Below are 25,545 nucleotides of genomic sequence, written 5' to 3'. Positions count from 1 at the left end.
TGTAACTGAATGTGGATTTTGATATTTGATGATTGTAGAGAACTCAGTGGATTAGTTTGCGGTTGTTTTCGGGTTTCGATTAATAAGGGTTGTTTAAGATTATGGGTTTTGATATTTGATGAAGGTAACTATTTAGGAGTCTTCCACGTTACTTGAAGCAACACCTAATCTTTGTTCGGGAATTGACATTAGCAAGTAACTTCTTCAATTTCTAGGCAGCATTCTCCCTCATTTTCAGTTTTGCCAATCAATTCACTTGCATTTAGTGGTAACGATTTGTCTTTATAATTACCAGGAGAAATATATGAGCATGCTGTTGTTTAGAGCGTGAAGATGGAGGATCAAGAAGCGTTTGAGAGAGACTTCTGCCAGCTCAAACCTTATTACACTGATGCAAGGTAAAAACCAAAATTTTTTTCAAACATCCTTTCAAAGATTTCTTTGATTTCTGTGTTATGCACATCTGCTAGTAGAGTGGCCTGCGTGCACCAAGGAAATTGGAATGTGGCAGTTATTTTATCTGTTGATCTCGCGACCGAATTCTCTGAAATTATCGATCTAAGTTGTGTAGTGTAGATTTGATTTCATATTTTGGAATCAACCAAAATCTCTAGCTTATTTAGAAATTGTCTTTGTTGGTTGTAGGCTACTGTACTATTATCTTCTTTATAGTCTTTTGTTGCCTACATTCATTATTATAGCTCGTAATTTTGCATTGTTAAACAGGGACCGAATTCCTCAATCTCCACAAGAATACCAAATATTGGGGCTGAACTTGTTGAGACTTCTAGTCCGAAACGCAGGATAGCGGAATTTCATACCGAGTTGGAGTTGCTTTCATCTACTGCCCTGGAGAGCCCTTGCATTAAGCATCTTTGTGGAGTGGAACAGTCCTTTATGGAAGGAGCGTACAATCGTGTTTTAAGTGCTAGACAATTGGTCCCTCATGAAACTTATGTGTATTTCATGGATGTCTTTGCCAAGACGTCAGGAAATATCCCGAGTAGCCACTCGGTGAATTTATCGATTGTCATTGCTTTAGCGTTTGTAGGCGTTTAAAATCTTTCGTTTCTTGAAATTGCGGGGATGAAATTGCTTGGATGCGGTGAAAAAGCGTATGACTCTCTTTCACTAAATGATGCAAAGCAAATGTTGCTGTTCTCATCTGACAAGGATTTACTGGAGTACATAAACGAGGTAATTATGCTTCTTAACACCCTTGAGATCATAGTGGCAGAGGTTGTTCGTTATGTTCGTTATAATAAGCGGGTCATTCATTATATAAAAGTTATTTTAACTGGTGGATGCAGCTATATTGCAATATGTAAGTATGTAACATAGTCTGCTTCTTTTTTTCTGAGATGGAATATAATTCCGTAAGCTTATATGGAACGATTTTTTAGAATAATGTTCAAGAATAAAATATTTATCGTTTTGGGTCGGTTTTGAAAATATTTGTTAAAATGGTGTCCACGTAGGCTCGGGTTTTCCAAACCTGAAATACGGAACAAACACGCCACTATCAATGGCGTGTTTCAAGTGAGTATAAACAAAACTGTCACCATTTATTATTGATTATCATGTAAATAAGTTACAAATTATTTACAGTGATCATTGGATGCTCGTTGTGGTGACGTTCTTGATCATAATCAAGTGCATTGGTTCGACTCACTAGGAAAGTCGGTCTTAGTCAAAGTTGAGATCTTTAATTAATGCGTAAGTTCATCTTAATAGTTCATTTATTGATATGCACATAAATAAATGTTCAATCGATTAGAACATTAAAAATGGCAACTATTATTGGCTGACAATCATTTATTTGAAACCATGTTTATATTTAGATCGGTAAGAGTATACGGCTACAATGGTGGGGAAAGAATGCGTTCTCAAGCACCGCAATGGCTGCAACATAATGTAAGTTGTTGCTTATTATGACGACAAATTCAATGTCTGATCATCAATCACTTTTAATTGGCAAAGTCATGTTATTGGTTTAATTCTTGTCGAGTTGTTGTTTTAGTGTGCTCGTCAACAAGGTGTTGTAGAATGCGGGTACTACGTCATGAGGTACATCTTTGGAAATTGTCACGCGTTCTAATCCAACAAAAGCTATCAATGAGGTCAGTTTCGACATTATAGCAAAACTCGGTATTTTTTCAAGTAATTATCCTACTTTGACCTGCTTCCTATACGCATTGTGGCGAACCTACGCCAATTCAATGAGCTAGCTGCTGCACCCTCTTCCCTTAATTATTAGCTTATATGAAGCTGCCGTTGTGAGGCCATGTCGATTGCCCCATTGTCATTAATATGCATTACAGTTTTTCAAGACACCACGCCATATTCACAAGAAGAATTAGATGAGGTTCGGGACTTGTGGGCGAACTATTTTCTCAATATCTAGCCGTAGATAGCTAGCTAGCGTAGTAATGTATTAGGTAGTTGCATTTTGAAAAACTGATTACATGATCTGCAAGACCATATGTTATGTGGGCTGGGATTTGTTATGCCCTTTGTTGTTATTCGTTAGTTGTTGAATTCGGATGACGGAGACGGTTGCGTTGTATGTTGATTGGGATCGGTTTTTATTAATTGAAATCGATCATTTTGGTTGAATGGCAGTTGGCATGTTTTGTATTAATGTTTTGGCATTCAAATTGGTGTAATGCAATATGAATTGGCCTGCTCTTTTCAAATTTTTTTAAAAAAATAAAATAATATAAAGGACAGCGGATTTATAAAAGTTCGATGTAATTCTAGCTTCAAAGGACATGGGCTTTCTATAAAAATCTGATGTACATTACACATATGGACATCGGATTATTGTTAAAATCTGATGTTCATTACTCATATGGACATCGGATATATTTAAAAATCCGATGTGCATATATTAATGGACATCGGTTTAAAGTCCCATGTCCATTACACCCCATATGGACGGGACTGAACTCTACATCGGCCTATAATCCGATGTCCATGTGTCTAGAAGTCCGATGTCCTTCATGATTTCTATAGTAGTGAAACTATTGGGGTCGAGAGGGCCGTTGAGGAGCGTGAGGAGCCCGTTGTTAGGGCTACTGGTGTTGAGAGAGCTCAGACTGGGTCTGAGGCTGGTACCTTTGGGAGGAGGGTTTGTACGAGGAGGCGGACTCCTCGGCCGACCAGACGGACGTTACGGAACATCGCTAGGGTCGTTGAGATGCCTTACATCCGTCACGTTGAGTCTTGTGGTCATAAGAGACGGAGGGTGGAGACGGTTGTGGATGATGCAGACGTCACGAGTTGGGAGGCTAGACGGGTTATAGCCCCGCGGGGGCAGAACCTGCGGGCGGCGCCTGCATGGGCCGAGGGTTTTGACGGTAGCCAGTTGCTGCTTCGACTGGACAGGCACATCTCCTACCGTGCTCACGAGGGCTTGGTGAGTCGTGTCACCTGATTGAACTTTCGTCACTTTTGAAGTATCAGACCTGGATAGGTGTTCTGACGTTGTTTGTAATTTATTTCAGGAGATCGGCACCATGAGGACTTTCTCGGGCTTCACTACCAGCCTGGGCTTTTACGACGTTCTCCGAGCCGGGATGAGGGCGTTGATAGAGAGGTCGGTTTTTGGGCCGTTGGTGGCCGCTTGGCGGGATATTCACAGGTCTTCGATTAAGTCGAACTTGTGTCTGATCCATGCCATGTTGGATCGATAATGGGACACGACGTCGGCGTGACCTTAGAGGATTTTGCCATGATATCTGGCCTCCCTTGTGGCGAGACACCTGTCGAGTTCACAGAGACACCGCAGAGGGTGTCTTCTCGTGCGGTTACTCATCTGATCGGTACTGTTTTGCCTGAGCCTTCCGACATTACTCCGTACCTGATCGCGAGTTCGTATGTGAGAGACCACTTCAGAGGGAGAGTGATGGGTGCTGCTCCGGCCCCATTGGTGAGTCCGGAGGCTGAGGCTAGAGCTGACGGGCAGAAGACGCAGTTGTGGTTGTGGTTGTGGTACTTCTTGGGTGCCACGTACTTTGGCGACAAGGATGAGCGCTTATCGACCAAGGTACTTCCTCTCCTTGCTGACCATGACACTTTGGGTCAGTTTTACTGGGTTACGCCGGCCTTGGCGAGTTTCACCCGGTACTTGCACGCGGCGGTGCGTCCGGAGTCAGTGGGGGACGGTAGTGCCCCTGCTTTGGTTGCTCCCGGCCTCATCTTTGAGGTACGAGCATTTTTTTTAGTTTTGAGTTTGATTTTGATTTTGATTTTGATTTTAGCAATTTTTTGGAAAGATTGGCTGATTTGTGTTTGCTGTGTTTGATTACAGGCTTTGTTGTATGCTTACTTCGTCCTTCTGCGTCGGGAGACTACATGTGGTGTCCCTTCGACCTACCTGGCCGTGAGTAGTTGGACGGTGGCTCGGAAGAAGTCGATTAAGTCGACTTACGAGGACTGCAGGCGTCGTGTGAACGCCTTTCGAGTTGCTAAAGTAAGTTGCTGTTCCTTACTCCTTCTTCTTTATAGAGATAGATAGAGATAGGATTAGTAGGTTGCTTAGGAAGCCTCCAGTCGATTGAGTAGCTTTGTCTTGAATGCAGTTTGTCAGGTGGCTTTGGGAGCACTACACGGAGGTGTCGGCTGCAGTCAGGGAGCGTCTGCGCCCTCGCAGCTCCGAGCGCTTGTACTTGGAGACGGCGATCAAGCCGGTTTGGTACTTGGGCGAGCACTTAGCCCGTGAATGCCATACTGAGATCTTCGTGGTACCGTTCGACCCGCCTAGGGTGTTGTTCCAAGAGTCGACCCCGACGAGGTTGAGGAGCACCTTCACGGTCAGGGTGGTGAGGAGCTGTTTCTACGAGTCGTTGACTACGACACCTTCCGGTTGTCGAGGCTTGCTGGGTACCCGATCGAGGTATGTTTTCCTCTGTTCTTTTGTTTTCATTGTCTCGTTTGATAGGAGGGTTTGTTACCTTTGATGCGGACCCGAATTGCAGGGGGTCGACGCGTTGATGTGGACTCCGCCCCCAGTTTTCCCGGCTGAGACCACCTTTTAGGGACCGGGCGGTGAGGAGCTACAGTTGCGCCTGCCAGAGCCTGCGGTTGCTAAGGTGACCGATGTTGGCATGGAGTGGAGGTTGGTCGTTCTGAGGGTGAGTTCCTGACTTGAACATTTTTGCTCATTCGTGTTTTGTCTTGCATTGTATTGAAGGACCTTTTTGGCTATAGGTGACGACCGTTAGTCATGAGGCTTTGTAGGGGATGGTTAACCGCTGGAGGGCGCTTGCTGGTGACCTGGGTGCGAGAGAGGCTCGGCTTTCTCAGGTCCTTTTGTGTGTTGTTTTTGTGTATTTTGTGTTGCATTTCGCGTTCTTAGATCTTGATGATCTGTATTGTGTTTTGCAGGGTACCGCGGATCCGGCGGAGCTTGCTCCGGTCCGTGCTGAGTTGGATACAGCCAGGTCGACGATCGAGGCCCAGGGGTTGGGGATCACCCGTCGAGACTAGGAGCTGAGGCGTCGTGAGGACAAGTTACGGAGCCGAGATGTGGATATTGCTTCTCTCAGGGCTCAGCTGGCTGCAGCGGAGGAGCTTCATGTCGAGATGGAGCGCGAGATGCTAGAGAGTTCTCCGGAGAGGGAGTCTGAGCAGGTGGTAGTGTCTGCGTTGGCGGCGACTCCTCGCAAGACCGGGACTAGTCCGACGGGAGGCGCTAAGTAGTTGTAGTAGCTTGTCCGTGTGTTGGACTCTTCTTGAATGAGGCGGTTTATATATATGTGTTTTTGGATTGTGGTTCATTTTGTGATTTTTTGGCTTTTTGTGTTGTGTTTCGGAGGATCGCTGTCGGCTGTCAATTCCCCTTTTGCTTTGCATCAGTTCCTGCATCGTTAGTGTAGAAACAGGCAACAGGTAGCACGTATGCGTAAACGTAAACATGTAAAAAGCATTTGATTGAAAACAAAGATTAACCACGATGCCACGAAGTTAAAATTTGAAATTTGAAATGAATTTTGAAAATTCCGCGACAAGTCATCACGTTTGGACTCCGAAAGGAATTGTTTTGAAAATTTGAGCAATTAACTCTTGTCGTGAATTAAATTGCATCAAAATTTTTGAAATTCATTTGTGACTCTAAAAATTCAAACTCAAACCGTCAGGGAAGAATTTTAGAAAACATTTTTACGAGTATATTTGATTTGGTTTTTGTGAGGTCAAGAATCGAATTTGTAAGCGCTTGAATTTTGACGAAAACTGATGTCGTGTTATCAATTCTCGATTTTATTTTTGCTGCGAAATTGCAAAATTCTAAAAAAAACTTCGGAATTTCGACTGACATGGAAACGATCCGTCGCGGATCGGGGCGACTAGCCCTTCCCCCCTTAAAAAAAGAAAGAAAAATCCGTATGTTTAAAGCTGCATCATAGAAACCGTATCGAATTTCGTAAAACGCGAAAACAAGGAAATGTGAGTATGAGGAAACACAAAAATGTCCTGGATCATCCTGAAGAGGCGCGAGCATTCTGGCAGGAGGTTTGAGGTGTCAGGAGAAAACACAACTTGAAAGAGACAAGTCAAAGCGGGAATCCTGGGAGAAGGCCTAAAGAGGAGCGAGCGGCTTGGCGATGAGAGCCAGCTCTCCCCTTTTTCTGAAAAGCGCGCTGATTGTTTTTGTATAAATAGTGATGTTTGAGCTTCATTGTTTCATCATCCGAAACACAAAAATATCTCTATAAAACCTCTTCTTCTTCTTCCACAAAAATATTTCATGGATGCCTTTGAGAATGCGTTGCGACAATGGTGCCGGGATTTGTCGCCTTCCAAAAAGTATCAACTTATTTGCATGGGAGTTGGTCAATTGTTTGTGCTCTGTCAAGTCAAGGTGCAATCCTCATTTCTCGAAGCATGTTCTCGGTTTTGGGATTCGAAACACCATGTTTTCGTTTTCCCGAAAGGTGAAATTTTTCCTCTTGCCGAAGAAGTTGGAGCCATTGGTGGGTGGTCGGGTTGTGTTCCGGTGCTTCCTCCGACCCGGTTGTGCTACAAGGTGAAATTCCGTTCAATGTTGGGCTTGTCGACAAGTCAAGTCAACTTCCTTCTTGCTCCTCATGGTGTGGACATGTTGGCTCTTATCAACATCTTTTCAAACCGATTAGACGCCAATGTTTCGGAGGTGGCTAGATGAAGGGCTCTTGCCTTTTGCCTTATCCATGTGTACCTCTTTGTTAATGCTTTGAAGAAGGAGGGTCCGAAATGCTATGGTACCATGACACTTGTTCATGTGGTTGAGCAAATAGAGCATGGTAGTGATCCATCATGGTTGGTGCTTGCCGAGATCATCCAAGCTTTGGACAAGCAAGGCTCTTATGGAGAGGCTCCTTCATTAGGGTCCCCAAGGATCCTCCAAGTGTGGCTATTGGAGAGGCTAAGGTATGTAGAGCTTCCGGTTGATTCTTCTTCTTATTCCTTCCGTCACCTTACTATGAGGAAGAAGTTGTACCCGAATAGCTTTGCTTCCACCGAGGCTTATTGGGTCGCAAGATTGGCGGAGGAGGGTGGTTCTCACATCCGTTGGGTGGTGCCATAGTGGCACTTGAGGTCCTTCACGGGGTTGCCCGCTCCGGGTTCTAGTCCTCGTTCTTTGATGGTGGTAGGTTTGAAGATTGCTTCCTTTATCTATCCCGAAAGGCTCATGAGGCAAATGGGGCGTCAACAAAAGGTGCCCGCTCAAGATACCCTTGTCCAAGAGAATATTTTCCGGAACTCCGAGCTTATGGAGGTCTTTGAAAGATGGTGGGCCACTCTGCCACTTTGGGTGGTACCAGACCCCGTTGCCACGACATGGTTGACTCCCGCTTATGTCAAGTGGTCAAGAGCTTCGTCCTTGGAAGAGAGGTCCAAATTCCGTAAGGACGAGGCTGTCGACTTGAAGTATCGAGAGGTTGGCAAGGCCAACCGTGCCTTCTTTGATGATTATGTTGATGGAGCTAGCCCCGATGTGATGAGACCACCAAAGAGGAGAGGCTCCGGTCCAAAAAATGTGGTGGGCCGTGCATGGAAATACGTGCAATATAAGACAAAAAATGCTATATAAAATGCACGTATGAAATCTCCCCAAACCGAACCTTTACTCGTCCTCGAGTAAACTAAGTGCAAACTAATGGAACGGAAATGAAAAATCAGAGCTAGCTATAACTTGTCTACTTGAACCAATTTAATGCAAACAAAAATCAACAGTCATAGCTACAGCAGTCAATACGCAAACGAGTTATAAGATATCCGTAAATAAAGCTAACCTATCGACCTTGCAAGACCAACAAAATCGGACTCTCACGTGGTCACTCTTCTCTCATGAAGCAAAGGGTGAATTATATATGTATAAGAGAGAAAGAGAAACAGTCACTCACCTAAGCTGCGACCTACATAACATGCATGCAACAAAAATGATAGACGATTCAAGTACTATGCATACACTCCAACCAACAATGTCCGTCACAGCCGAGGGCTTACAAATAGTACAGGAAAGTGAGGTTCAGGTAAGAAAGGGCAAAAAAAAATTATGGGAATGTGAAGGTAAGCGTCAAGTTAGCTCCTAAACAAGACCATATAAGACCTTTTTGAATCTCAACTGACTACAAAACAAAGCTCAAGTGCCCTTCATGGCACAAAACTCACTAACCAAATACACTATCTCCTGAAAAATATATGAATAAGAATAGAGGAGTAGACCGTCACAAACTTCCCTTTTTTTTTAATACGGTCTCATATTTTCAAACAACTAACTTTTTCCATTTTGTTTTCTTTCTTTTTTTTTCTTCTTTTTTTCTCTCTTTCTACCCGTGTGATTTCACACATTTTTTCGTCATTTTTTCTCTTTTCTTTTTTTTAATCACATGTTTCCTTCATTTTTCTTTTATCAGGTCCTATGTAAACTGGTCATGAATGTCACCAGTTATACGGCACTAAATCTCAGAAATTATAGAGTAGGTTGCCAATTTATCAGATCAAGTCTACACAGTCAGCTAAATTTGAACAAAAACTCGTAGATATGCGCAGGACTCAGCTAATAACAGTCAATAGAGTGCAAGGCTCAAGTAAAAATGACAAGTTACAGTGCATTATCATCACGGAAATCAACCGTTCTGACTCAACCTATATGCAAAATGAAGCGTGAATATTTTATTATTATTTTTGAATTTTCTAATTTTTTTGGATTTTATGATTTTTTGAAATAAATAAATACAATGCAAGCAGAAAATAGAAATGTGAATGCAAAAAAAATGCAAATGCAGACTCAAAGGATGCATTACCCTCCCCAAACCAAAACGGACAACGCCCTGATTGTCCTCCAGCATACACCAGCAGATAAATACAGGGAAACGGGAAAATACAATCAATAAATGCATGAAAAACAATAAATAAAAAGGAGACAAAAGAAATAAGAGAGCAAGAATGTACATACAAAACACGAACTTCCCCAAACCAGCCTGAAAACTAGGGAAGTGAGTAGACCAGTAGCTACTCGTCAGCCTCGTCCTCCACATCCTCCACCATGAAGTCTGCATCCACCTTCTGCTCCCTCGTCCTCGCCTCTTCAGCCTGAGTACGCGCCTCCTCCTCAGCTGTGCCCTCCTCCTCGTCACTGGCTGGCTATGGGTACCCCTCAGCTGGATACCGGTAGAAAGACGGGTGTGGCCAACCCTCAGGAACGGGACGTCGTCGCATCATGTGAAACCCGTATAGAGGGAAAAATGTAAGAGCTATGTCCCACTCCATACGAGCCTGCCTGCTAAGAAGCTTAAGCAACAAACTGTCACAGCATCGTTGGTCAAGGACTGCGGACGCCTCAAAAGGTCGAGGACGAACAAAATTAGCGGGGTAAACCGGTCGTGTCTAGTCGGGCACAAGAGTAGGAGTAGGAGTAGGGATCGGGGTAGGAATGGCCGTGGAAGTCTGGCCACCCGTAGAAGGTGTGGATCCCTCTCCGGTCTCAGGCCTCTTCCGCTTCTTAGAAGCGGACATAGTAGGAGGTGGAGCTAGTGGGAGGTGGTACATGGGTAGTGGTGGAGGTATCCTGCCCTTAACAGTGGGCAGGGGAACGAGACGGGGCAGAGTGGTGCAAGGTAAGGGTACAGACAAGGAACCGCAAATGTTCCATGTCTGATGGTCAGAAGTAAGCCAAGTCATAGACAACATACCTGCCAGGTCAAGGTACCTATCAGTGTCTAGGTGCTGTAAGTCACGAGGAAAGGCAGGGAAGATAGAACGGGCAAGAAAAGTGGCTATGCCACCGCAAACAATGGTGCCCGTAGTTTTCTGCCCCACCGTGTGGAAGTACTGAGCAATCAAGTAAGCAATGTTAAGCACAAAGGGTCCCTCACTGTCAATGTTCAGGTACCCACCGAGAATAGACAGCTTAATGTTGTTCACATTTTTAGGTTCTTTATGGTCAAAGATGGTTCCACCAATGAGACGCAAGAAGTAGCGGGCCGGGGGAAGGTGGACATGCGCGAGCTTGCGATCCTCGTAACTAGTCTGTGCCAAGGTCCTCCACAACTGGCGGATGACCATCCTAGGAGAGGCAGTGTCACCCATAAAAGAAAGACCTAACCTAGTACCAAACTCCTCTAAGGTCCAAGAAAAAGTCCGGTTATTAACCTGAAAGAAACAGAAGCAGAGGATGGGTCAGTGGCGTAGGCACCAGAAGAGAAGGTAAAGGAGCTGAAAAACTCGAGGGTCAGCTCCTTGAAGGTCAAGGCACTCATGGTAATCAGTCCCGTCATCCCCGCACCTCTCAAAATCTCAAGTACGGGCTCGTAAATACCTAACTTATCAAGTGACTTACGACACAAAAATTTAGTAGACAGAAAATCACAGCTCGATAACGTAAATAAACGTTGGCAATGTAAAGCATTAACGAAAATTACCTCGGGGTAGTTGGGGTGCGGGTCAAGTGAGTCGTCAACTCGGATAGTGACGGGGCCATTAGTAGGTGTGGCTCGTCTACGACCCCGGCTTCTAGTACTTGAAGAAAAAGCCCGTCCTCTGACGGAACGAGGTATTAAGGCCGCCCGGTAAGCAGCTGTGACAGCTGGTGACCACGCAGCAGGGGTGGTCACCGTACCAGAAGTAATAGCAGTGGCTGCACTAGTAGAAGCAGCAGAGGTAGAGCTAGCAGTAGTGCTAGCTGAGATAGAGGCATACACAGGGGCGCAAACAGAGCTAGCTGCAACAGAGGCGGAAATAGCAACAGCAGTAGTGGTAGTACCAGTGACAACAACAGCTAAAACAGGGGAAGCAACAGTTGTACTAACAGTCAGAACGACCGTCTCACTCAAGGATGGAATAAAGGTTGAACTAGTCGAAGACAATGAACTACTTTCCATCCTAATCAAGTAAGCAAGGGGGAATAACAATCAATTAAACAAATAAACCATAAAATCCCCAATTTCAGTCGGGTTTTTCAAATTGAATGACAAACCCTAAACCCCAAATGATCTAACAATACGAAATTAACAAATAATCGACAAGAGAGCAAAGGAAATACTTACTTGATGAATAATCCCACAAAAGAAGAAATAAAATCGACAAAAAAATGATGCAAATAGGCGGAATTTTAATCGAAACCCGCAAACCTTAATTCCCTCAATTAACCGCAAAGAAGAACAAATTTGAAGGGGAAAGTAGAGGGCTTTGGTCGATTTATTAGCAATGTAAATAATGTGGGTGTTGGATTTGATATTGGGGAAAGATTAAGAGAGGAAATGGGGAAAATCGCAGGTGTTTATCGCAAATAGGGAAGAATAAAATGACGAATAAAAGTAGAATGAAAAAATAGAAGTTAAAGAGGTAACTTCCTGCGTATAATTAGCAATTTCACTCGATCGAGTGATTTTAAATTACTCGATCGAGAACTTTGGCTTCCATTCTGCTCGATCGAATGAAATTCCTCTCAATCGAGTATTTTTCATATTTGCCATTTTGATCGAGTAACTGAAAAAACTCGATTGACCTGTTCTCTTGGTCATTCCTCTCGATCGAGTACAAAAAGTACTCGATCGAGTTATTTTCTCTTGTAACTCATCCCAATGCAATATAAATTCCCCAAACCTGCATAAAAACACGCAAAAATACATCTCGACAATACCAAATCACACGATGTGCAGTCTATAGTCTTCTCTAGCTAGGCTAAGTAGTCTAATGTCTAGCAGTTCAAGAAATGCAATAAAGAAGTTCGACGGAAATTTAAAGTTTTACAATTTGTTACAACGAGGTATTCCCCGCTTAAATCCCAAAACATTTCAGTAGCCCAAAGGAGGGCTTCTAACTGGAGGAGGTCCCCTCAGCATCTCGGACCGTCCTCGTCGATCTCCATGAGCTTGAGTTTGAACTGGTAGAGGGAGAGTAATTGACGTCCACGTATGCACAAACTTTCTTCTTCCCTCTGTCTATCCCATCAGCTTTGACATTAACGTCTCCATTTTGATTGACTTTAATTGCACTTTGACCGTTGACAACTCCGACATCCATTCCACACTACTAGAAAATATAGATAAGGAATCATTAATAAGTAACCATAGTAAGTAGTTCAATGGTGTCTTAGATTATAATAATCATCTTGTAGAGAAAAATGATTTCTTATGTATGGTATGGCCCACTAACATGAAATAACAAAGAAACCATCTTAGTGAAAAAGTGGCGCCATTGATATACTTTCATTTTTTTTTAAATAAAGGGTAAGAAATAAACAAGATACACAAAACCCAATCAGCCAAATATAAATTAATAAAAGTATATTTTTTATTTCACCAACTCAGTATTTACCCTCTCATCTCTCTAGCACCTTCTACAGTTCAACCCTAAAATCCCAATTCGTCTACTTGCTCCTTCACCTGCAACCCGCCAACCCACCAATTGTCGCCGCCAAACTACCACCGGCTCTCCTTTTGCTGTTCGTTCGATCTACTCGTTAATTATTGCGTTTTCCAATCAGGTGAGTTCCTTTTTTTTTTCGATTTTGCTCTTGTTATCCCTTAATTGATTGAATGCAGTATGATTTTACATAAAGTGATAATATCACTTGTGTTAGGGTTTATATTTGATTGAGAATTTTTGGTAGATGAATTAGGGTTATTTATGGGGTAATTGGTTTAATAGGCTAATGCATTATTCATATAAATAGCTTATTATACTAGTAAATATGCATAGGAGATAATAAATTGTCAATTGAAAACTCATTGGTTGTTGTAACCCCAATTAGCTTTTATCGTGAAATCTGGACAAATGAGAGAGTTATTATTTCCTTGATTTCCAATTACAGTAGCTTTTATCGTCAACAATTTCAGTCAAATTAGCTTTAATTATGTAAAGTCTAAGTAAATCTAATATATTCTTTGAAATCTTCTAGACTATACTAAGAATAGTAGGATACTAATGTAGTTCTCAAATCCAGAAGCAACAAGGGGGCCTTTGATCCAAATATGAGCAGAATGGTAATCGTTTAATTGTTGATTATTGTATTTTTTTTGTTTGTTTGGTTAATGATGTTTCTTTAACAAATTGGTGAAATGTTTTTGTGTTTTTTTAGATAGTTTTTAGTTATAGTTTGGTGGTTGTTGATTTGTTTTATATATTTATGCTTCAGCTTAATATATGTTATGTAGGTGTCATTTGTAATTCAAGAATTGTAAAGCTTTGCGGACAATCTTTATACCTAACAAAACTTGTTCTACTAGACAATGCTGAGGTGATGGTTATTGGTATTGTATTTTACAAAGGACCTCTTTATGACTAGAAAAGGAGCTCTTAGAAGAAAATTCAACAAAGTTGTGACAAGTGTATAACATCTCATTTTTTTGCTCGTCGTTATTGTTCTTTGTTCTGGTCTTTGATGCAACTTCTCATACACTAGAAGAGTTGGGAAGCACTCTTACTATGGTTGTCACTTGTCACTTTGCGTTATTGGATTCATGGATTAGAAGTGATCAAGAATTGTTGGATGGCTAAAGAAGTCTTAATATAAAGTACGATAATTGAAGCATATGTTGTTTGAGTATGTTGGGTGGTGCTTGGTAGCTGGCTTTGTGTGAAGATGTCCTCGCCTCACCCTAATCACTGTTCTCCAACAACTAGGTGTATTATAATTTTTAATGTATTCCTTGTTCTCCAACAGTTCCCATTCTTACTGCTCTATGTTCTTAACATGTCTCCTACTAGGCAGTATTTACAATAGCATCGTATATAGTTGTGAATGACAGCAATTTTTTTAGGGCATCATTTTCTGTTAATGTAACACCCCGTATTTTATTAAGTTGGATAAAATTCTTTTAATTGCTATTTTGAATTTAATTACATCATTTAACGATTTATATATATATATGCTTAGCTAATTAATTTATTTCATCATAATTCGATACGTTAATTTTAATAATCATTAATAAGTTTATTTAAAGTTAGTTCGAGTTTATTGAAATTAGTTCGAGTTTATTTATTTAATAATTTCCGTTTCTTTACGAGTCCTTATGAAAGTTGTTTTAAGTGAACCCGAGATGGATTTTGGGAACAAAACCGTCCAATTAGCTATTTTGAGCTTATTTCACTAAATTAGCAATTTTTATTAATATCCGTTAGTTTCGTAAAAATCGCTAATAATTCCGATTCAAGCTGATATTGTATTATTTACGTTAACTAGCTGAGTTTATTTTATTTTCACTCATTAAATTTATTTATTATTGATTCCGTTTTATTACTGAAACTTTTACTTAAATCGGTTAAATTTAACTCGAAACGGTTTTAATAACTATCGAAGTTTCTTAACGACGAAGAAACGTACGTATAATAAATAGCAGGTTGGCAGGCTGCTGCCTCATTTTCATTTTCTCACGTCTACTTCCTTTCTTCTACTTCCTTCTTTGTTCTTCTTTTTCCCGTTTCATTTTTTTTTCTTTCGTAAAATCGATTTTCGGTCGTCCGTTTCTCATCCGTTTTCGACGATTTTCGTTCCATAGCATTCCTCTCGTCGTTTCCGTCAATCCGTTGTAAGTAAAATTCATTTTCGTTACGTATTTTTACAAACCCAATTTATATTTTCAGTTTTATTTATTATAAGACGGTTGTAGGTGCTGAGATAGACGGTCTGGTAGAAGATTTGTTAGTTATAAATGATTAGTTCAATCGGAAAAAGGTAACAATGATAGGTTACTCGATATTACTTATAAAATATGTTTATTTCGAATGCTGGTTAGTCTGTTTTATAGTTGAGACGGTGTATAATTATATATAGGGATCATTATGGATGTTAATTAGTCTGTTGTATAGTTGAGACGGTGTATACTGATATGTGGAGATGATTGAGACGGTGTATACTGACCTCTAGGGATCATTTGGGATGCTAGCTAGTAAGTGGTATATTTAAGACGGTGTATGCTGACATGTATGGATTGTTTTGGACTAATTTGGACTCTGTGTTGGGGCGATTTTTGTAGTCTTTAGGGACTGTTTTTGAGTTGCTTTATACTTGTGGATTTCCGCTCTAAAACCGTTTTAAATGCTGACTTAGTTGGCTCATCTAGGACTGTTTTTAGGCGCGAGAATGGAGTCTTAAGGGGACGATTGGTACTCTGTTTTGGGCAGGGACGAGAGCTGTCATCGTGGGTTTTCACTTTGCATTTCAGGACTGGAGTGGGGTCGAACTTAGGCATCTTTTGGGGTTCTGTTTTGGACTGATTTTTGGGTCAGGTTATGAAGTAGGGTGAAGGGTGGCTATGGGTAGTCGGGTGGTGGTCGTGTCGGACTCCTTATGGCTTGCTTTTAGGCGAGTTTGATGGCGTGGTGGCCAGAGCGTGGCCTAGCTAAGTCACGAGTTTGAGGCCATGTGTAGTTGGTGGTTAGGCCGAATTTGAGGTTGTCATAATAACTTTTGAGCCGTGTCTATAAATTGTTTTGACGCTAGTTTGGTTTATTTAAAATATAATTAAATTAATTTCCGTCTCATATTTTATATAAAGATAATTCGTTAATATCGTCCTTTCACATATTTTTTTAGGTGCCTCATAAGTGGTTGAAGATGAAGAGTAATTTTGGGTTTTAGAAGCTTTCTCAAGTTATTACTTGTCTCTTTGCTAGCGTAAGGTAACTATTCCGAGTTACTCGACGAATTAATGTCACATTAGTAGTTAATGTTGTGCCTGTTGTTTGTTAAGTGTTTAGGTGATTGATAATGTGTTACTTTCGTTTTTTCACATGATAGAAATTAGAAATAGCATGAGAATTATATTGTGATAAATTTTATGATTTGGGCCAAAGTAGGCAAAGACTCGAAGTGGGCGGATTGACCGAACGAGTTTGGTCAAACTAGGTTTAAACCGGTCAGCCTCGATTTGACCGATGACCCGTCGCGGGACTCGGGTCGAGGGTTTGTCTTTGAGGTAAGATTGGTTGTTATTGGAGGTTTTATGTTATGCCTTGATATTTGTAATTATCATTTCACATGTTGGTTGTTGGATGCTTTGGATGCCTTATGCTTGAGTCTTGTTTGCCTTTAGCCATTGTAGTTTATTCTCATGGACTATGATATTGATGGTTAGCTATAATTTGGTTATTGATGACATTGAGGATATGGTTGGATTGTCTGATGAATAGACATTTATATAGCCTTTCACATGATAGAATGTTAGCATTTATGTTGGTAAGTTGGACTCTTTGCCCCTCTTATGGTTAATTGGGTATCCTACTTGTCTTATGTGGTGTGGGCTAAAGTATTCAAGCTGGGACTAGCTGGGACTAGGTCCTAGGTGAGTATTTCGGCCTTCATCATAGATAGGTCATTATAGTCTTTGACGAGTGTATGTTCACTGCTTAATAGCCTCTGTGTTCCTGACTTGGTGGGTTTATATCCAAGTTGGGGCATGACCTCGTTACTTATTTTGAGAGTAAGTGGTCAGCTTAAGTACTAGCCAACCCTTTGGTGGACTCCTTAGGGTACTCATGTGGTTTTATCATGGGTCTTGGGTGCGGTGGTGTGTATCCGCATGTCTAGGTCTGCGAAGATTTTAGGCTAGGGTTGTGTTGTGTCTTGGCCATGTTTTGATAGAACCTCTGAGCCAAGATACCGGTTCGATTACCTTCCCTACCTCGTGGTATAGACTCGAGTTACAGAGTGACTATTGACCGTACTAAGAACTTATGCCTGTCTTTGATATATTGCCCTTTCTTGTTTGATGATTCTATGAATCATAGAAGGTGAGATGGAAGCCGGCTATGGTTGATAGAGTTTGGATTCCTGGATGTTATGTGATTCACATGATAGTGTAGTATGAGTCGGTCTAGTATTCACATGCTAGGACTATGTGTTGTTATATTGTTGTTCACATGATAAGCACGACTGTCTAGCATCTATATGCTAAGGCATTGTGTGATTCGTATTCATATTCTTATGTTTACATGTTATATTAATTATGACATTTCGTGGCTGGGAGAACTCGGAGTTACTCCCCACTGACTGTGGCTTTCGTATTTGTATAAAATGCGAATGACAGGTAGGTGATGCATATATGGGGTACATGGACGAGCTAGCGAGCAAAGTAACCTTGGGACCTAGATTGACTTTATTTTATTGTGACCCTTAAACATTTTTTTTGTCACATAGATTTTAGGGACATATGTCTCCCTCTTTACATTTGGTTGTATAATTTGCTATTCGCGACTTTAGTGTTGGTTATGTTGTGAAACTTCTAGTTAGACCTTGTATGTTTGACACCTTCCAATTTGGATATCTTTAAAACAGGTTCAGGTTTTAAAAATTACAGGTTTTTACCCAAATGAACCTATTACAAACATATCCATGCAGTTTTATTCTAGAATTACGTGTTTATTTTTCCGCAATAAATGAGGGTGTCACAGTTGGTATCAGAGCATATTTGCTCCCGACGCACGTTTGTGCACCCCAATATAAATAACTTGACCTTTAGATAACAAACTTGAGAGATGGGTAGGATGGGTAGACTTAGGACCTTATGTTGTAGTCTCTTTGTGTTTGCTCTTTGTTAGGTACTGACCTGTTTGTTGATTGTCATTTAATAATTGTTGTGTTCTTGGACCAATGACCGTGAGCTTATCTATAGCTAATGGAGTTATTACCCTTATTATAAAAAAAAAATTTGAACTAAAGGTTTTGAAAATATTTTAATGTTTTTCACTGGTTTTAACATCAATTAGTGTTAAAACTTGTTATTGGAGACGTCTGATAATTAGTTTTATCATTTGTTGCTGTAAAAATGTATTTTTATGTCTTTGAATTTGAATATTGATGTTCTTGAGTGATCGCCAAGAGTATCTCCGTTCCATTGAAAGGACACTTATATTTTAAGAAGATCAAGATTTAGTGCCTATTCTTTGAGGATTGAAGATTTGTTCAACCTTTGAAGAATGCTTCTACTTCCTTGAAGATGTTTCTCGTTCTTTTTGTATCTCGCCTTATTCTTAATCTCTTGGTGCTTATCCTCCTTCTAAACTCCCTTCTGTTTTACTTTAAAATCTACGCTTGTACTCCTAACTTGTCCTTTGTTCTTTGCTTATCCTCCCTTAACGCCATTGGATAGTACTCTTTCTTGTGAGGAATGTTGACCTTGGTTGGAAAATTCGACTTTTGAGGAGATTGTTTGTGTCTGACCCTTAACCCTGGTTTTGAGAGGATGTGATGTTAGAAAGACTTAGGTAATGTGATGAGACATACTTAGTGATTCTTATACCTAGTTCCTTGACAAAGTAAGTATAATCGATTGGTGGATTCTTTGTGTTAGGAATGAGTTGCCTATGTGATTAAAGTTATAGAACTTGGCTTTGTTGTTTATGTTTGGGATTTGAAAGCTTAGTAGGTTGAGCGTCGTCACCTTAGGAGTAAACAAGAGATAAGTTTAGAATATGAATTTGGAAGAAAACCCATTTTTAGATGTTAACAATCCCGTATAGATTGGGAATGTGATTTGGTGTTAGTTAATCCTTGAGAACTTTGTTGAGAAGTCTTTGTCAATTCATTCTTTGGTGTTTTTTTTTAAAAAAAAATTGAGGTTGTGTCGAGTGCTTGAGATAAAGAAATGCTTTTATACTTGAATGGTAGATTTGCTTTAGGGAAATCCTAATATGTGATAAGATAGGTGGAAGAAGTATCTAACCGATTTATTACCCCTTAAGCGAGCGTTTATTTTACCTTGACCCTTGTTTGGGATTTGGTCGTTTTGCCATGAAGGTACAATACCCTAATAGGCGTGACCTTGTTAGAGAGAACCTTAAGTTTTAGGAAGCGTATGGTTTAAGCCTTAAAATCCTCTTTCATACCTTTAATCGTTTTCCTCCCTTTCGTTCATACCTTGGTTTGATTCTTAAGTATAAAAGTTTACTCGTTATTTCCTTGTCTTGAATACCTCCCTAATTCTAATATCTCTTACTGGTTGTTAACTAGTTATCTTTATGATTCGACTCTTTTAGTCTCACATCTTGACATGTTGCTTAAGTTTCCTTGTTGTCTAATTTTCCTTTCTCCTTGATCATAAGCGTTACCGTTCATACCTCCTTTCCTCGCTTCATCTTGCTCCTCCTTTAAGTTTGACACTCGTATCTTGTGAAACTCTATCTTTGACATCCTTGTAATTTTGACTTCAATTTCTACCCTATGAAATTCATTATAGCTCTGTTAACATACTTTGTTTCTATGCTATCTAAGTTACTTTCCTTTTTGTACAACTTCTAAACTTTCAAGCTACCAGTTTCGATTCATTCTTGAAAGTTTATGTCACTTCTGCAAACCTAACCTATTTTTAAAGATTTGAAAATGAAAATTTGATTTAATTCCATATTTGTTCCTTGAGTATAGACTTCTTTATCATGATTTTAATCGCTAAACCCGAGATTTCTTTAAATTTTATCCAATTTCTGTTAACTTTGATCTATTTATGACTTCTTGTCAAAGTTTAATATTATATTTCCGGAATTTAACTCCCCTTTTAGTTTAAAGGTGAAACCTTTATTTCTATTTTGGCTTTTTGCAAAAGAAAATTTGAGTAGATTACCTTTTCTTTTGATTTTAACGTTGATCGGATGTTAGAACTCGTTATTAGAAACGTTTAATAACTTGTTCTACTCTTGTCGACGAGTGATTTTCGGTTTTAAATTTGTCTTTGACTTGGAAGGTTAGCGTTCTTGTGTGCACGACAAGAGCAATTTCGTTCCATGAATGAGACTTATACTTTTGAAAACTTTTCATTAATGTTTCTGAAAGTATTTTGATTTTCGATTTATACAAATAATTTGGTTTTTGACCTTATCTTTGATTTGGAATGTGATGTTCTTGAATGCACAACGAGAGCACTTCCGTTCCTTTGATGAGAATCAGTTTTTCGGAAAATTTTATTTGAAACTTTTGAAAGAATTTTGATTCTTACGATAAGTGACCTTTTAAATGTTTTGTTACTAGATTCCAATTTCAGTTTTATTTTTATAACCTTTCATTTATACTTTCAAGTTTCGAGGACGAAACTTTTTAAAAGATGGGGTGATTGTAACACCCCGTATTTTATTAAGTTGGATAAAATTCTTTTAATTGCTATTTTGAATTTAATTACATCATTTAACGATTTATATATATATATATGCTTAGCTAATTAATTAATTTCATCATAATTCGATACGTTAATTTTAATAATCATTAATAAGTTTATTTAAAGTTAGTTCGAGTTTATTGAAATTAGTTCGAGTTTATTTATTTAATAATTTCCGTTTCTTTACGAGTCCTTATGAAAGTTGTTTTAAGTGAACCCGAGATGGATTTTGGGAACAAAACCGTCTAATTAGCTATTTTGAGCTTATTTCACTAAATTAGCAATTTTTATTAATATCCGTTAGTTTTGTAAAAATCGCTAATAATTCCGATTCAAGCTGATATTGTATTATTTACGTTAACTAGCTGAGTTTATTTTATTTTCAGTCATTAAATTTATTTATTATTGATTCCGTTTTATTACTGAAACTTTTACTTAAATCGGTTAAATTTAACTCGAAACGGTTTTAATAACTATCGAAGTTTCTTAACGACGAAGAAACGTACGTATAATAAATAGCAGGCTGGCAGGCTGCTGCCTCATTTTCATTTTCTCACGTCTACTTCCTTTCTTCTACTTCCTTCTTTGTTCTTCTTTTTCACGTTTCATTTTTTTTTCTTTCGTAAAATCGACTTTCGGTCATCCGTTTCTCATCCGTTTTCGACGATTTTCGTTCCATAGCATTCCTCTCGTCGTTTCCGTCAATCCGTTGTAAGTAAAATTCATTTTCGTTACGTATTTTTACAAACCCAATTTATATTTTCAGCTTTATTTATTATAAGACGGTTGTAGGTGCTGAGATAGACGGTCTGGTAGAAGATTTGTTAGTCATAAATGATTAGTTCAATCGGAAAAAGGTAACAATGATAGGTTACTCGATATTACTTATAAAATATGTTTATTTCGAATCTTTGGTTAGTCTGTTTTTATAGTTGAGACGGTATAATTATATATAGGGATCATTATGGATGTTAATTAGTCCGTTGTATAGTTGAGACGGTGTATACTGATATGTGGAGATGATTGAGACGGTGTATACTGACCTCTAGGGATCATTTGGGATGCTAGCTAGTAAGTGGTATATTTAAGACGGTGTATGCTGACATGTATGGATTGTTTTGGACTGATTTGGACTCTGTGTTGGGGCGATTTTTGTAGTCTTTAGGGACTGTTTTTGAGTTGCTTTATACTTGTGGATTTCCGCTCTAAAACCGTTTTAAATGCTGACTTAGTTGGCTCAGCTAGGACTGTTTTTAGGCGCGAGAATGGAGTCTTAAGGGGACGATTGGTATTCTGTTTTGGGCAGGGACGAGAGCTGTCATCGTGGGTTTTCACTTTGCATTTGAGGACTGGAGTGGGGTCGAACTTAGGCATCTTTTGGGGTTCTGTTTTGGACTGATTTTTGGGTCAGGTTATGAAGTAGGGTGAAGGGTGGCTATGGGTAGTCGGGTGGTGGTCGTGTCGGACTCCTTATGGCTTGCTTTTAGGCGAGTTTGATGGCCGTGGCCTAGGCAGTGGCCTAGCTAAGTCACGAGTTTGAGGCCATGTGTAGTTGGTGGTTAGGCCGAATTTGAGGTTGTCATAATAACTTTTGAGCCGTGTCTATAAATTGTTTTGACGCTAGTTTGGTTTATTTAAAATATAATTAAATTAATTTCCGTCTCATATTTTATATAAAGATAATTCGTTAATATCGTCCTTTCACATATTTTTTTAGGTGCCTCATAAGTGGTTGAAGATGAAGAGTAATTTTGGGTTTTAGAAGCTTTCTCAAGTTATTACTTGTATCTTTGCTAGCGTTAGGTAACTATTCCGAGTTACTCGACGAATTAATGTCACATTAGTAGTTAATGTTGTGCCTGTTGATTGTTAAGTTTTTAGGTGATTGATAATGTGTTACTTTCGTTTTTTCACATGATAGAAATTAGAAATAGCATGAGAATTATATTGTGATAAATTTTATGATTTGGGCCAAAGTAGGCAAAGACTCTGAGCTGGGCCAGATTGACCGAACGAGTTTGGTCAAACTAGGTTTAAACCGGTCAGCCTCGATTTGACTGATGACCCGTCGCGGGACTCGGGTCGAGGGTTTGTCTTTGAGGTAAGATTGGTTGTTATTTGAGGTTTTATGTTATGCCTTGATATTTGTAATTATCATTTCACATGTTGGTTGTTGGATGCTTTGGATGCCTTATGCTTGAGTCTTGTTTGCCTTTAGCCATTGTAGTTTATTCTCATGGACTATGATATTGATGGTTAGCTATAATTTGGTTATTGATGACATTGAGGATATGGTTGGATTGTCTCTTTGAATAGACATTTATATAGCCTTTCACATGATAGAATGTTAGCATTTATGTTGGTAAGTTGGACTCTTTGCCCCTCTTATGGTTAATTGGGTATCCTACTTGTCTTGTGTGGTGTGGGCTAAAGTATTCAAGCTGGGACTAGCTGGGACTAGGTCCTAGGTGAGTATTTCGGCCTTCATCATAGATAGGTCATTATAGTCTTTGACGAGTGTATGTTCCCGGCTTAATAGCCTCGTGTTCGACTTGGTGGGTTTATATCCAAGTTGGAGCATGACCTCGTTACTTATTTTGAGAGTAAGTGGTCAGCTTAAGTACTAGCCAACCCTTTGGTGGACTCCTTAGGGTACTCATGTGGTTTTATCATGGGTCTTGGGTGCGGTGGTGTGTATCCGCATGTCCAGTGTCTCTTGTGATTTTAGGCTAGGGTTGTGTTGTGTCTTGGCCATGTTTTGATAGAACCTCTAAGCCAAGATACCGGTTCGATTACCTTCCCTACCTCGTGGTATAGACTCGAGTTACAGAGTGACTATTGACCGTACTAAGAACTTATGCCTGTCTTTGATATATTGCCCTTTCTTGTTTGATGATTCTATGAATCATAGAAGGTGAGATGCAAGCCGGCTATGGTTGATAGAGTTTGGATTCCTGGATGTTATGTGATTCACATGATAGTGTAGTATGAGTCGGTCTAGTATTCACATGCTAGGACTATGTGTTGTTATATTGTTGTTCACATGATAAGCACGACTGTCTAGCATCTATATGCTAAGGCATTGTGTGATTCGTATTCATATTCTTATGTTTACATGTTATATTAATTATGACATTTCGTGGCTGGGAGAACTCGGAGTTACTCCCCACTGACTGTGGCTTTCGTATTTGTATAAAAAATGCGAATGACAGGTAGGTGATGCATATATGGGGTACATGGACGAGCTAGCGATCAAAGTAACCTTGGGACCTAGATTGGCTTTATTTTATTGTGACCCTTAAACATTTTTTTTGTCACATACATTTTAGGGACATATGTCTCCCTCTTTACATTTGGTTGTATAATTTGCTATTCGCGACTTTAGCGATGGTTATGTTGTGAAACTTCTAGTTAGACCTTGTATGTTTGACACCTTCCAATTTGGATATCTTTAAAACAGTTCAGGTTTTAAAAATTACAGGTTTTTACCCAAATGAACCTATTACAAACATATCCATGCAGTTTTATTCTAGAATTACGTGTTTATTTTTCCGCAATAAATGAGGGTGTCACAGTTAATTTTTTTTTGCAGGACGATTGATCAATCAATTTTCTCATTCAGCTAAGGTAATTGTATGATTTTGATACACTCGCACCCCTTTGTCACTTTGAAACGTGTTTCATGTATCTTCAATGTTCTGGACCTAAGTCATATAGAATGTTCCACCCTTATAAGAAACTTTTGGTGGAATTTGAAATGCATATTTGTTTCTTGCAGTTCCTTGGTTGGTGGTTTACCTGATTCTCTTTTTGCTAACTTGCAGTTGCTCTCCAACTTGCTCTTGTTGTGTCACAATAATGTCTGCTCGAACATGCTGTTAAGGTAATGTGAATATCTTTAAATGAGAGTATATTTGCAATGTTTGAGTGATTAGTGTTGATTTTATGTAGCTGCGTTTGATGAGTTTGATTATTTAAAGCAACTTTAAATGATTTTTGATTTCTAGTTATTTGTGTGATTGGATTTTATTTTCCGTGCAGGTATTGATGTATTGGAGCCAAGACTAGTTAATAAGGTTCGGACAATGTGGATTAGATTTGTTTGTACTATTTAGAATTAGATGAGGAGGTATATAGTGTGGAAGAATGAGTTGAGATTTTCTTATCAATTTTGTAAGCTCTTGAAGAGTGAGTACCTTTAATTTTTTGGATACTCTATGCAAATAGTGTGTATTTCAAGAGATATTGTAACTCTGAGTATACTGTTAAAGTGATAATTTATAAATTTTGTACTGTTAATGGGTATTTTTGATGAGTATATATTTTGTAATTATTTATACCATTAATACAGGAAACTATGAATGCTATGCTAGTGCTAGAAAAAAAAAGGAAAAAAAAAATCAAAGAGAGCGTACCTCTTTGTTAGTCGGTTTCCTTGAAAGAAGCAAAGAAACCATCTGGTTGTCAGAAATGGTGTCTTATCCTTAGCTAAGAAACCATTTTTCCCACTTTAATGGTTTCTTTTCAAAATACTTAAGAAACCATCTAACAATCATCATTGATTTCTAACTTTTCACAAAGAAACCATTTGTATTTAGATGGTTTCTTACCCTAAGAGACCTTTGACCTTGAAACCATCTCAATGTTGGTTTCTTAGGCCAATTTCCAATGGTCTCTTAGCTTATTTTTCTAGTAGTGCCATTTGTACCTGCAGTAAGGAAAACAGAAGAATGTTCCTCCTTTTCGCTCTCAGTCTGAGGCGGAGGGGTTACAATAGCAGCAAAAAATTCAACATTCTCAGCTGGAGTGTCTATATCTGAGTTAGTAGAGGATAGAGCATTGCAAGGTTGAGCTTGCATGGGAGCCCGACGAGATTTAGACTGATGAAAAATTAATTCTTCATCTCCTACCTGAAACGTAAGTGTCTTACCCCCGAAATCGATCACTGCACGAGCAGTGAATAAAAACGGAC

At 39.5% G+C, this 25,545-nt stretch overlaps 2 long non-coding RNA genes across 5 annotated transcripts; both read left to right on the top strand.

The window, feature by feature from the left end:
• Positions 1-1,689: 1,689 nt before the first annotated feature.
• On the top strand, positions 1,690-2,073 carry LOC141626390 (uncharacterized). Its single transcript, XR_012535970.1, has 3 exons — positions 1,690-1,716; positions 1,842-1,914; positions 2,021-2,073. It is a non-coding gene; the product is annotated as an uncharacterized LOC141626390 (long non-coding RNA).
• A 10,654-nt stretch (positions 2,074-12,727) lies between these two features.
• Positions 12,728-24,872, top strand: LOC141626388 (uncharacterized). 4 transcript variants are annotated; one of them, XR_012535969.1, is made up of 5 exons: positions 12,728-12,973; positions 13,433-13,472; positions 24,166-24,200; positions 24,352-24,456; positions 24,615-24,872. It is a non-coding gene; the product is annotated as an uncharacterized LOC141626388 (long non-coding RNA). The 4 variants fall into 4 exon arrangements; XR_012535968.1 differs by having other exon boundaries at positions 24,166-24,456; XR_012535967.1 differs by lacking the exon at positions 12,728-12,973 and having other exon boundaries at positions 12,988-13,472; positions 24,398-24,456.
• Positions 24,873-25,545: the final 673 nt, after the last annotated feature.

This window comes from Silene latifolia, chromosome Y (assembly GCF_048544455.1).
Source record: "Silene latifolia isolate original U9 population chromosome Y, ASM4854445v1, whole genome shotgun sequence".
Taxonomy (NCBI): domain Eukaryota; kingdom Viridiplantae; phylum Streptophyta; class Magnoliopsida; order Caryophyllales; family Caryophyllaceae; genus Silene; species Silene latifolia.
This window is presented reverse-complemented; position numbering and strand designations above follow the sequence as displayed.